Source organism: Podarcis vaucheri (genome assembly GCF_965113315.1).
Source record: "Podarcis vaucheri genome assembly, chromosome: 9".
NCBI classification, from domain to species: domain Eukaryota; kingdom Metazoa; phylum Chordata; class Lepidosauria; order Squamata; family Lacertidae; genus Podarcis; species Podarcis vaucheri.
In genome coordinates this window covers 29,607,159-29,621,527 of record NC_138767.1, presented here as the reverse complement: position 1 = coordinate 29,621,527, position 14,369 = coordinate 29,607,159, and the positions used below count along the sequence as shown (strand labels likewise).

General features: G+C 42.7%; 1 long non-coding RNA gene across 2 annotated transcripts; it reads right to left on the bottom strand.

The window, feature by feature from the left end:
• Positions 1–88: 88 nt before the first annotated feature.
• On the bottom strand, positions 89–13,081 carry LOC309540340. Of its 2 annotated transcripts, XR_014223191.1 has the most exons (3): positions 12,638–13,081; positions 7,273–7,462; positions 89–280 (listed from the first exon to the last, which is right to left on the bottom strand). It is a non-coding gene; the product is annotated as an uncharacterized lncRNA (long non-coding RNA). The 2 variants fall into 2 exon arrangements; XR_014223192.1 differs by lacking the exons at positions 7,273–7,462; positions 12,638–13,081 and adding an exon at positions 2,982–7,266.
• Positions 13,082–14,369: the final 1,288 nt, after the last annotated feature.

Genomic DNA, 14,369 nt, shown 5'->3' with positions numbered 1-14,369 from the left:
AATAAAAATCACAAGAAACAAACACTTACACACAATCCAGACGTTCCACAAAGAGTATGCATCACTAATTAAAAGTGTAATTGACAAATGCTTCAAAAAGGTTTATTTAAGAATATAAGAAAGATGCTATGCCCAATTAATTCAGCATCACGTTCTCATAATGGTCAACCGTATGCTGGTGGGAAGACCACCAACAGGACATGAGGACCATAGCAATCTTCTGACTGGTGCTCAGAGGTATGCAGCCTCTTGATACTGGAGGTAGTACAACTCATAGACTCTGAAAGAAAAAGAACACAAAGTCCTTCGGTGGGGTTTTCTTTGATAATTTTCCACTAAACCAATGGTAGCCAATGTGATGCTCTCTAGATATTGTGGACTATAACTCCTCTCATCCATGACCATTAGCCATGTTGGCTGGGGCTGGTAGAAGGACACAACTACCCCTTGACTACCCCTGCACTGATTATTCCAAGGCTGGCCACTCCTCCATAGAGGCAGCATTCAGGAGGAACCTTTCTAATACCCTAGAGATGGCCAATTCCAAAGGGAAATTCTGGTTTACCATAAATTAACAACCCTGCAAGTACTCCTAGGACAACTTACACACTTTGGCTTAGGTGGTGGCCGGGCCTCTCTCATTGAGTTCTAACCTGTTATCATTGAATTTGTGGCAGAGTCTGGTTTGATGTTCCTTTATTGTCCTCTCTATTTCATTAAATGATGCTGGAGGTCGAAGGTATGCTCCCAGATGTGGTTTAATAAGGCAGGGATGCCTTTGGCATAGTCAAAGTTTTTCCCACTTTCTGTCATGAGAAGGTCACCTTCATGAATGAGAATTTATTGCAAATCAAAATGTCCCCTTTTTTACTTGGTCTTTTAATTTCAAATGTAGGAGAAGCAAACAAGGGCACTTTTCTCTCTTCCTCCCCCACCGTCTTACAACTCAGTAGTTAATGCAGTATTGAGTGTTAAGTGACACATTAAGTGTCACTTTCCCTGTTTCTTGTTAGTTCTGCTCATGTGACATTCATCTTTCAGGCAATTGAGGTGATGGTTAACCCTTGGTTATGTCTCGGGTTACAAAAAAGTGAGCTCAGAGACTTTGCATGACATGAACTCTTATCATCACCCTTCAGCGACAAAAGAACACAAGAAGGGAACAGCCACCTAGAATGACAGAGATAGAGAGAAGCCCAGATACTCCCAGTTCCCACCGCAGATTCTATCTGAAGTAGGTGAGACTACATTCCTGTGCCTCGTGATCTGGCTCTGGCATGAGATTAGCTACCCTGAGATCAGCAAGGCACCAACAGTATGGGGGAGAGGAAGGAGGCAAAGTGAAAACCTGGATGCATTTAATGTTTGGGGAAATGGCTAACATGGAGAGACAACTGAGTGAACTGCTTTGATGCATATTTCCTTTCAAAGAGATTTATAGTGTGTGAAGTTCTGAGGCCACACCAGAGACTGCAGCTGAAAGAAGCCAGGCAAAAGACTAGGTTTGCCTGAACTGAAATGAAGCATTTTTAAAGGGGCGCATATCTATGGAACATAGGACTCACTGTTTCTTTTGTCCCTTTGAGGACCAGTTCTACAAAATGCTTTAGGTAGCTCTGTGGATATAACCGTTATCGAGGAAGAAGTACATCACCGGCTGTGATCATGTTTACAGTCACTGTGCCTCTGAAATGTTTCGTGCAAACAAGGCAGCTGAAAAATGTGCCATGATGTCAGAGTTGCTCCCCGATCCTAGCTCACAGAGGATCACGCTAGCCAGCGATCATTTAGTAAAAGTCTTTATTGAGTTACAGTTCCCATTCTCAAGCTGCTGCGTGCAACTCTACGTCTTATGGTTAGATCGGCGAAGCTCTGTCTGGGTCCCCGCCTCCTGTACACCAACTTAATATCCTAGCCTTACTCCACCTTTTCCGCCTGACTGTTCTTCTCTGGGTCCCTCTGCCCCCCGGGGTCTCTTCCTTCCGGGACTCTTCTGACGCTGACCCCCCGGACCCTTCTGTCTTCTTGCGCCGGGCTTTAGGACCTGGCTCCCTTTCTGGGCTGCTTACTGCGCCACCTTCCTGTGCATTTGAACTTGGCGCGCGCGCCCAACCTTCCACTTTCCGTCTGACCGTTTCTTCGCTCCCTGATGGAGGTGTGGCCACTCCTGACTCGTGCCCTCCCTCCTGTTGTGAGCTGCCAGCGCTTGATACCTGACTCCCTTCCTCTCCCCTGCTCTCTGTTGGTGACACTGGTCCCGATTTCCAACTGCTCCCCTCTGAGCTCCCTCTGGCCCTTTCCTCCTGGGGTGTCCCCCTAGGCTCCCCCCTTGCCCTGGCCACTGGTGCTCCTTTCTGTGAATCTTCCGATTCACTGGAAAGACTCGGAGATCTCGGGTCGTTGTCATCACTCATCCTTTCTTCTGCCTCCTCCCCCTCGCTCTCTGTTTCCTCCCTTGCCCTTGCCTCTGCTCCTGAACCCCTGACACGTGATCACACCAATCAATGCCCGAAAGCAGCGTCTGTCAGTGTGGCAGACTTGATGATGAGAATCCTTCCTTCATAAGAGTGCGTCCATGACAGACAATGTACTTTTGCACTCCAAATCTTTCATAATTTTAAACACAGCTACAGCTTCTTTACAAACTTAACACTGAACACAATCTCTTGGGTACACGCAAGGCTCGTCATATAACAATTTTGTAGCAGCAACGGGATAACTTCCCACTTTAATTGATTCCTTTACAAGAGCATTGGTCCAGCACAGTTAATGGGATAATTGGTAACATGATATTTTATTCATTCATTCATTCATTCATTTCTTTTCTTTTTAAAAATATCCTGCCAGTAAGAATTGCTTTCAGGGCAGCCAGCAATACACGATAAAACAATTAGTAACATAAAATCAAAAGCAGTAAATAGTAGGATTAGAAACAGCAAGATTTGAAACAGATAAGCTAAAACCACAAGATAAAAACTCACCCCAGCCAACATTTAGGAAGGTGCCTTATAGAAGTCACAGACTATTGGCCCATCTAATGCAGGTTTTTTTCTACACTAGCTGGGAGAATCTCAGCAGGATTTCAAACAGGGTTCTTTCCCCAGCCCTACATGAAGATGAACCTGAGTTCTTCTGAGTGCAAAGGATGGGTTCTGCCACTGAGTTAGGGCCTGGGAAAATAAAACTGTTTCCTGATGCTGAAGAGACTTGAGTAGGTGCCAGCAAGCAAGCATCACAACTGTCAAATGGGTGCTGGAAAGAGCAGCACTGTGTGAGAGAAGGCCTTGCTTCAGAAGGCAAACCAATGAATGCTTAAGTGCAGAGGCTTCACATTTTTATTCAAAGAAAACTGTATTTTATTATGTGGCAGGGCCCTGCTACAGCTTGGAGTGTTGTCTTTCTTATGTGCTGCCCGCAAGTACTCGAGTGGTACAAAAGGGAAAGTGTTCATTCAGGAAAGCACTGAATAAAATTAAGAAACGAGTCCACTGTGGAAAGAACTAACTAAATAAACGGTGCTCGGTTTGTTCATGTGACATTGACATATCTGTGGGTGATATTCCAAGTTAGTCATACAGGAGCCCCAATGAAATTGATAGACAGGTAATTTTAAGTCCATTGATTTCACAGGGCTTGCTCTGAGTCTGACTAACATTGGATACCACACTATAGTTATATACTGAGAGAAAGGGGGCTATAAATTCCCTTTGGATTCTGAACAGTGGAAATATGCCTGCACTATTTGCAAAAATCCAAACATAAAAAATCAGTAGGCAGAGACTGTGGACTTTCCTGAAAGAAGGTTCTTGAATAATGGGATTGTTTTTCTTCTCTGAGGAAAGAGGCTGTGTGTTTTCAAATCCACAATCTCATTTCCAGTTTAAACAGCTGTTCAAACACAACTGGAGGAAAATTTGAAGCAGGTTCTGTAGCAGCATTCTGTCAGGATTAACAGGTTACTGTGGACCTTGATCACTTTTAACTCTCTCAGTTCTATTTTTCCAATAAACTGAACAGACAAATATTGCAGCCTGAAATATATCTGTTTGGGAACAGAATAATACATTCTGGTGTCAGGGTTGGGAGTTTTTACCTTTGTTTTCTGTGTCACATGCATGCCACAACTTGTAAATATAACATATGAGCATAAAGAAGCCTCAATCCATTAGTGATCATAATATCAGTATACATATGTAGCAGGTATTTTGTAGAATGGGTCATCTTTCAGGTCCAGTAATCATCTTGTTCTGGCAGTCCTTCTATATCTTAACATAGCAATTTGCCAATATTCCAAGTCAAACCATTGTCCCATTTAGCTCAGTATTAGCCACCTCTCCATGGTTTCAGCAAGATTTCCAGGGATTGAACCTGTAACCTTTCTTTGGGTTCAGAACCATGCATAGTCCAACGAGTGTTGTCCTTTAATATCTCTGAATGCATGGTCTGGTTGTTCTCCAACCACTTGCACTGAACCTGGATTCCCCCAATCAATCCAATCCAATCCAAATAACTTTATTGAACTAGCCATTGGCCATGACAAATCTGAATCAAAAATAAATACAAGCAAAAGGGGTGTAGTGCCACAAATAATGGACTCTATTTAGATCTCTGTGTCTCCCTTGCAGTTCACTGCTATATGTCCAGGGTTTTCTTTCTGATCTTTTTGGCTGCCAAAGCAAAAAGGGTGACTTTATGAGTCACTGAAGCATTTACATCACTAAGAAGCCATAGGGCCTTCTCTGCCAGGGAGAGACATCTTTCCTGCATGGATGGTAAGGTGAGAAATTGCCTCCTGGGTCCATGTATAGTGGGCAATATAGCAAATAGTGCAAGGTGTCTTCCACTTGCAGTTGCCCACATACACAGATATTGTCTTTGTATGGTACCCTGTTATATCGTCCATCTAAGACGGTGGAAGGCATAGCTTGAAAATGCAGCTCATCTAAGTGAGGCTGGCTGGAGATTCGGCAGGTAGCTGGCTCTAAAATGGACTGTTTTTAGAAAGAGGAACAAAGGAGGAGTGCAGTGTAGGCACTCTTTCTCCTGTCAATAACTCCTTCAGTGGTGGGAAGGAATGTGATGAAAATTTCTGCCCTTTTATATCTTGGAGCTTAATGACCAGTGGAGAGCTCCGCAGGTAAGCTGGTTCTTGTGATCATTCTTCTCACTTTCCTTTAAAACTGATTCATGTTAGTGAATGCCATGACTACCAGAGGCTAGCAACTTTATTCTCCTCCTCTGCAAGAAATTAAAAGGGATCTACTACACCACCTCAGTCAGGATATGGCAGCAGTTTGAAAGCACACTGCCCTCAAAGGACCTTCTGAATTTCATTGTGAAGCCAGAGCCAAGGGTCAAGCAAAACCAGCTTGTGATGGCCTGAGGTGTGAAAGTTAGCTGAGAGACCAAGGCAAAGATGTGTTTGAAGCCGCACCTCACCTGCATTGCACGGCAATGAAAAAATGAGAGTTCACATTCCTCTTCTTTTTCCTCTCTCTGGAAATGGAGATGATTTCAACAAGGCCTGATAATGCATTTTCAACTCCTTTGTTTTTATATGTGAGTTCGTGTAATAGCTTTCATTATTCTTTTTAGTCTTCCATGGACACTCAAGTCAAGACCTGCAATATGTATTTACTTCCTTGTTTTGAGCTAGGTGCTCATTAAAGCAGGAGAGGATCTATTAAGTCTACCTTTAGGACTACAAGGACGCCATTTCTTTCCCCGTCAAATTGGCTGTCGTGGTTCTCTGTGAAAAAGAAGGAGGAACCTCTGTAGTCAGACATGTCTTCCCAAAACCAGTTCAGAGCAGGGCCAGGCTGGACTTGTGTAGCTCCTGTGTTTGCTCCAAATGGTTGTGGTAACAGACTTTGCTTATTGAAAAAAGCAAAGCTAGATAATGCAGCTGGCCTTGGCTGATCTTTCTCCACCCACTATCCCTCCTTGATAACATTTTGAGAAAAACCAGAACCACAAAAATATACTTTCCCCCTGAAGCAAAAAATAAATAAAAAAATGCATCACAGATGGCTCCTTGGGTTTATATATTCTCTTTCTGATTTGCTGTAGGTGAATCCACAGCTGTTGTTGATTTTGTGACTAAATTGATAAGCACAGCTCAAGCTCCATTCAAGAAGTTAGAAAATATATACTCATTACATAGCCTTGACTTTTTTTACATACATAAGAATAGATCCCTTGCCCCTCATGAATGCATTTTATACCTGAGGCCGCATCTTTTAGGGTACCCATCTGAAAAAAAGGAATGGTTTCATTATGTTTTATGTTCATCTACTAGGATGATTTACAAAAGTACTTAAATCATTCTTCATTTTCCTAATTAGAAAATGTTCTCTTATCAATTCATCATTCAAGAAGCCTTTGATGAAAATAAGTCTGTGATTGTTTTGGTGTTTTAGTATATTCCTGATAGAACACTTCGTTCTGTCTTGCTATTTTCTACATGGTTCATTGGAAGGCTCTCTCAATCTTGACTACAGAAAAATATGAACCAGGCTTCCAGAACTGTGTCGTCCTATTGATGGTTCAGATTGTGCCTGGGATAATGTGCTTCCTGTTGTCCAGCATCGCAGTGTGTAAAACTGCACAATAGCCATGCAGGGCCTGCCCTATAAAAGGTAGAATGAGGCGATTGTTTCAAAAGACTGATAGTTCAGGTACAGCTGTAGCTGTCTCTGGCTATTCTGCCACATGGCCTCTTTCGGGCCGCCTAATCTGGCCTTGCTGCTTCAGGTGTGCTGGAGGATGCTATCCCATCACCAGCATTGAACTAAGACTTGGCTGCCTGCCCAGGCCACCTCTGTACATGATACTGACGGGGGCCATGATCTTGTCCTTTGCCTCAGGCTGCAAAATGTGAAACCAAACCAAGCAGCAGATGAATCGTGGTGGCGTTTGGAACCAGGATGTGGTAGCCAGCAGGGAGTGTAGTGGCTTGGCGGTTATCAAAGGCCTTTGCCCAGTTTACAGCCTATCCTCAAATATGATAGGAAATGGGCATGCTGCTCATGTTCCACATTTCTCAATGATTTAGGCATAATTGGGGTAAATTCATGTTCTTCAAAATGCCTTGCAGAAGGTCAAAATCCTAGTGTTTCCCAGTGCTTCCTTGATCTCCTTTCACTGCCTGGCCCACTGAGGACGAAGCATGTGGTCACTGTGCAGAAAGACAGTGTGACAGACTTTCTCAATGGATGAGTCATAAGAGCAAAGGGTCTTTTCCGTAACTGCATCACACTTCACTTGACTTACCTCCTCGTGTGTCTCATATTGCATTTCCACTCAATCATCCTTTCAGCTGCTTCTTTTTACATCTTCATTTTCATCACGCTTAGGTAGTCTGAAAGGTTTCAGTATTGTTCTAACTGGAGCTCATGAAGAAGCATGTTAATAAAGCCCGCCGCTGCCGCCTGACAAGGTACACGAAGTGGAACAGTTTGGTCTGCAGCACCAATAAAAACAGATGGAAGAAAAGAGGGCTGTGTGTGATGTAAGATGTATCCAAATGTGGAGGATCTTGCCCATTTATCATAGGAGACTGCTGACAAACAAGTGACAGTAATGAATGTGCCTCTTGAGATGCAATCTGGATCTCCTGTATCCGAGGAAAATCTATCCGTTGGCATGTTAGTGGCGAATAGCTGCCTTGCTTAATTGATTTCTAACTGTACCATATTAGAGGGTAGCGACAGTGAAAAACATACCGCCGAATTAACTGTGTGGAATTGGCGAGTACCATCCTACCGCCTTGTCACGCTAACCGCTGAACAGTCCATTGCAAGGGCCCTTTTTAATGGTATGAAGTGATTGGGCCAGGTTTCAGAGGCAGCATATCTATGGATAGCAGCTTTTGGGAGCAACCACAGTAGGGAGTAAGAGCCTTTATATCCTGCTTGTCGGCTTCTCAGAAGCATCTCATTGGCCACTGCAGAAAACACGATACTGATGGGCACAGTGGATGTGATCCAGCAGGGATCTTTTTGTGTTCATTATCTGAACTGGATGTGTTATTTGCTCATGAGAATTCACATGAGCTACCCGCTCAGTGGCTCTTTTAACAATGTATGTGAATGTGGTTCTTTTTTGTATTTATTTTTTTAAATAAAAAAATCATGTTGGATTGAAATGCAATTCAGACAATAATTTGCATGTTATGAAACCTCAGCACTTGCTTGTCTGCAAGTGCCCATCGTGTTGTGAAACAGCAGATAAAAGCAGCCTTATGAGACTCAAGTGTTCTGTGTTAACACACAATTTATGCATACTTTAAAAAAAAGTGCATTTATAGTGCAAAGCAATTTGGCCATACTTCTCTTTGATTCAGTAGGCTCATAAAGTACAGCATGAATCTTGAATGTCATTTGTATTTGTTTAGAGTAGGGGAAGAGAGCTCAGATTTCTCAAACACATATTTGTCAAACTAATTGTTGTTGGAAATGAATAATTCACGTTTTTGTCCCAGATATACCATGTCAGGTCCAAGAGCTTTGGAGGTGGGGTGCTTTAGATGACCTTTGTATAATCATAATCATAATCACTTATTATTTATACTCTGCCCATCTGGTTGGGTTTCCTCAGCCACTCTGGGTGGCTCCCAGCAGAATATTAAAAGCACAATAAAACATCGAATATTAAAAACTTCCCTAAACAGGGCTGCCTTCAGATGTCTACGAAATGTCAGATAGTTGTTTAATTCCTTGACATCTGAAGGTCGGGTGTTCCACAGGGTGGGCACAACTACTGAGAAGGCCCTTTGTCTGGTTCCCTGTAACCTCACTTATCGCAGGGAGAGAATCTCCAGAAGGCCCTTGGAGGTGGACCTCAGTCTGAACGATGGGGGTGGTGATGCTCCTTCAGGTTACTGGACTGAGGCCATTAAGGGCTTTAAAGGTCAGCACCAATACTTTGAATTGTGCTCGGAAACATACTGGTACAGGTCTTTCAGGACCAGTGTTATGTGGTCCCGGCAGGCACTCCCAGTCACCTGTCTAGCTGCTGCATTCTGGATTAGTTGTAGATTGGTGTTTCTTCCAACTATACAATTCTATGATTCTATCAGATGGTTACTCAAATGCAGACTCTTCCTGTGTGTTTTAGAAGCAGATACAGAAGAATACCATAACTGCTTTATTCTGTGATCTGTCAGAATGAGGTAACAATAATTGAATTCGAAGCCACTTTAGCAACTGGAAATGAATAAGACAATCAAGATGAATGCATACCAAAGTGATCCGAGCCCTGGGCATTATCATCAGCAATTCCCTGTTGTAACAGAAGGCTGCCATCTGGTTTCACATGACTTTTGCAGATCCCTGGCCCACCTTTTTCATTACTTTTACTAGAATACTAACTCCTGTTTAGCAGCCCATCCTTTATCCAAAGGAAGTTCAAAGGAATGTAACGCAAATGTTGCTAATCCTCTGGAACTCCAGAATAACCGGGTCAAGTTCATGGAATCGCTCGTATAAGTGGTGCCGGGTACGCAAGGTGTCAATTAATAGAAGGTGGGCTATCGGTAAAATAAACAGAAGAGCATGAAAACAGTAACTGAAATGGGAATTCTTGAATTGATTGGCAGGAGATAAGTATGAAAAATTAAAATGGGTGTCTGTTTCTGTTGGCATCCATCAGCCTTGAGTGGCAATGGAGTGCACTTTGGGGGGGTGACGTCTAGCCACTGCAATAGCAGCAATGCAGTGAGTGCAAGGCTGGGCAGGGTGTATAGAGGTCCTGGGCTGTACAGACAACAAGACCCTCTCACTTGGCCTTGCTGTTGAGGAATGGCTGTTGTCCTTGTTACTGCTTTGCTGCCTTACTGCCAAATTGTGGGAATTTTTACCATGGGCTGAACTGGAGGGAGTGTCAAGGAGAGCAATTTGGGAGTCAGTTGGATAACAGTGCGAGTTACTATGATAGGTATTTACTGGTAAGCACCTTACTGACCTTTGGGGCCTTGTGATCTCTTTTCCATTGAGATATTTGGCCATATGTGGAGTGCAAATGTCACAGCCCTTAAGCATTTGTCCAGATGCACCCATATTAAAGGGTAAAAAGGGACTATTGCGACAGCACTGCTCACTTGGTAAGAATCAATGGGGGCTGGTAAAGCAAAATGCAGAACTGAATTGAACTTTATGCTAGTAGCATGGAGGCCTGCTCAAACTGTGCCCTATTGCAGAATGGAACTATCTGAGAGAAGAACCTTTGCTTAGGGAAGTTTTTAATATCTGAAGTTTTATTCTGTTTTTAATCTGTTGGGAGTCGCCCGGAGCGGCTGGGCAAACCCAACTTTATGGGCAGAGTATAAATGATGATGATGTAATAATAAAATAACAACAACAACAACAACAACAACAACAACAACAACAACTGGATGAGCCCATCTAACATGCCACAAAAGGGGAACGACACATTCCACATATTCATTAGCTCTTCCAGTCTCAGACATATTGGCTGCCATCATTGTTCCACCCATCCTTTGTGGAGGGATAGTGGGCAAAACGACAGACATCACTTTCCAAATCACATGGAAAGAGTTCCTTTAGCAGGGGTGATCTTTATTCTTTGCTTAAGTTAAATCTGAGATATTTAGAGCTATAAGCCCCCAGACAAAAGGGTATTATTGAACATTCCTAGCTTCAAAAGGAATTCCTGGGATATTGGCTCCACAAGCTTCCTGGAGGGGATTTTGTACCATCCATGGCTTCATATCTATATGCTGCACATGTTTTGCTTTCCCCCCCAAACCAATATCACTCACTAGCAATGGTTCTATGGTTATTCTTTTTAAAAATGTGTTTAGAACTAATATTATTATTACATCATTTTCATTTCTGAAAATTAGATCAAGTGTCTGAGCAACTTTTTCCAGTCTATGCATTCATAAACATTGAAAGTCTGTTTCATGTAATAATTTTGCATTTATAGAATACGCACACTATATTTTTGTGGCATTTAACACACATGCAAATACCACCAAAAAGGCAGGATATAACTGGATCAGGGGCTGTAAGCAGCAGCTAATCTCACATCATGGAATTAAATTTAAATGGGCTTAAGTGTTTCAGAGGCCTACCAGACCTGCTTGTTCCATAGCAAAATGTCCTGCTTGAAAATATAAAGTCTTTTTTTAATTTTCCAGAACTGACAAATCCCTAACATTCTGTTTACTTAAACATCCAGACATACTTGGTTAGATAAACAGAAAAAATGCAAAGCAGAAATAGATCTTGAATATAAATGTCTTCCCTGAGAAAACAGTGAGGGTCTGAAAGTTTTAAGAATGTCTATCCCAAAAGTATGAAATCCCCACATATGTTTTGATCAGGATGGGGGAGGTGGGGCTACAAACAGACTATCAGCAAGAACGCACACATTGAATAGTTAGGTAAACAGACAACACCTTCAGCTTCATAGAACATCAGCCGCTGACTTTACTGGAGTCATAATTTGTCATGCTTTTGCCATACCTGAGTACAACAACCACATGTATTTTGTAAAAGAAGTAAGAAATGAGACAGAAAATAGCTTTTCTGTTTTTCCTATTAAAAGCAGTGTGTGTGTGTGTGTGTACACACACACACACACACACACACGTCATCTGTTCTAATACAAGGTCCAAATTTATTTTGTATTCTACAGAGCAAGAAAACAACTTTTCTAGGCTACAGATTATAATTTTGTCGTAAAATACTACATAGCTATCCCTAAAGAAGCTGGGCACCACCTAGCAAAAGTCAAACACTGCAAAGTCCCATTGATGCTCTTAACTTTACCACTGAAATCACTGTATCTTTAAGGTGCTCAGCTATGACTGGATTATGTCACCCCCTCTCTTTTTAAAAAGAAACCCACTTATGTGTGCAAGAGTAAGTCTGGCCTCCTCCTTCTGAACCCTAATGGCTTCCTTCTGGGTGAGGAAGCAGCACATTTGTAAAATTTGCACCTGTATAAATATCCTGTGTCCATGTGTGCAGAACCTTTCAACAGCGAAAGCTGATTGGATTCAAGATGTGCTTTGAATGTTTTCTGCTGCCTTAGTGCAAAGTGACAAGTGTTTGACAACGCCTGTGACTGGGAAGCAGGAACTGCAATGAAATTAAAAGCAATATCACTAGCTTTAGGGGTTGTGGAAAGAGAGTTGTGGTGAAGAAAATGACACTCCACACCCACAAAATTATTTGAAGCAATATATTGCCTCTCTTTGACTAACAAATCAGTTCTGTGCACATCTGTCCTCAGCCTAGCTGAGTTTCTTGTGACTTACTCCCAAGTAAGTGCGTATAGGATTGCAGCCTGTATGTAGAATCAAATGTCAAGAATGATCTTGACCACTTGTGCAGCATTCTAGAGCATTCAAAGCAATTCAAATCATTGTAAGCATCTCAGCAAACAACTCTACAAGATCATTAACTATACAAGCATCATTTTGAAATAATAATAATAAAAATCCTGGCTGGTTCACAACAATATAAATGCATTCTAAATAAAAATTAATACAGTACATTGAAAACAGTAAATGCAACATCCACAGTAAGTCAGAATAATTGGCAAAAATGCTTGGGTGAAAAGGCAAGTTCTTAACAGGAGCAAAAAACTCATCAAGTTTGGCACTTGCCTTGTTTCAGAGGGGAGATGATTCCAAAGGCTGGTTGCTGCACAGAAAATGCCCTTTCCTTGGTTTCTGCAAAATGAATTTCAGCAAGCTATGGAAAAATGAGGGCAGCCTTCTTTGAAATCTGAATGAGTGGGTAGCTTAGTATGGGGAAAAGTGCTCCCTCAGGTAACTGCATCCGAAGTTGTTTTGTTCATATTCCTTTTTTAAAAATTATTATTTAACTATATACCCCATCCTTCCTCCCAAAGGAGCCGAGGCTGGCAAACACACAAGCAATAAAACAGTTGAAACGCCTAAAAACAATTCTATTACAGATGCAGATTAAGAAAAATCTCTACTTAGAAAACTTGCTGCAAGGAGAAGGTCTTCAGTAGGTGCTGAAAAGGGAGCAGAGACACTGCCTTCTGATATTTTAACAGGAGGGAATTCCAAAGGGTAGGTGCTACAACACGAAAGCCTTGATTCCTGTCTTGTGCAGAATGGACCTCTTGATAAGATACTACATTCAGTCTCTTATCCTATGGGCAGTCAGTGCAGCAGTTTTAGCAAAGAGGTGGCATGCTTGTGATAAGTTGCACCACTCAACAACGTAGTGACTGAATTTTGCATCAGCTGAAATTTCTGGACCAACTTCAAAGGGAGCTCCACATAGAGTGCATTACAGTAGTCCAGTTTCAAGGTCACCAGTGCCTGGGGGTGCTATGGCCAGACTCTCCCTGTCCAGAAACAGCCATAAGGTATTAAGCAAAGGCTAATAGGCACCCTTATATGCCTGTTGTCTTTGTCCATGGAGTTTTCTTGGCAGGGATACTGGAGGGGCTTGCCGGTTCCTCCTCCAAGTGGATCATGTTTGGTCAAAACTCTCCACTATGATCTGTTAATCTTGGGTGCCCTGCTCGGCTTAGTTCATAGCTTCTCTGAGTTATTCAAGCCCCTTCGCCACAGCAAGGCAGTGATCCATGAAGGATCCATTCTTCCATTCTTAAGGAAATTAACCCTGAGTGCTCACTGGAAGGACAGATCGTGAAGCTGAGGCTCCAATACTTTGGCCACCTCATGAGAAGAGAAGACTCCCTGGAAAAGACCCTGATGTTGAGAAAGATGGAGGGCACAAGGAGAAGGGGACGACAGAGGACGAGATGGTTGGATAGTGTTCTCGAAGCTACCAGCATGAATTTGACCAAACTGCGGGAGGCAGTGGAAGACAGAAGTGCCTGGCGTGCTCTGGTCCATGGGGTCACGAAGAGTCGGACACGACTAAACGACTAAACAACAACAACAATAGGCACCCTTGGCCGATGCAGCTCTCTGGTCCTCCAACAACACCCCACCCCAATATAAACCCGATCCTTCAGAAGGAATGCAGAGAAGCACCCAGAACAAGCAGACTGCTTAAGTCCTGGAATCAGGAAATGATCACAGAACATCCATCTTGTCAACATGCAATGTTAGCCCTCACCCATCCCTCCACTGCTATCAGGCACTGATCCAAGAATTGCACAGCCACACCTGATTTAGATGTATCAGTGAAGTAGAACTGGGTGCCATCAGCATATTGACAACACTGTGCTCTGAATCCCTTAATAGTTACTCTCAATGGCTTTCGCAAGATGTTACAGAGCATTGCAGACAATATGGGAGCTTTTGTACCCCACAGTATAATTTCTAGGGGGCTGAGATGCAACCACCCAGTGCATTCCAGTATACTGTCCTCATTCCCCAAAGCCTGGGG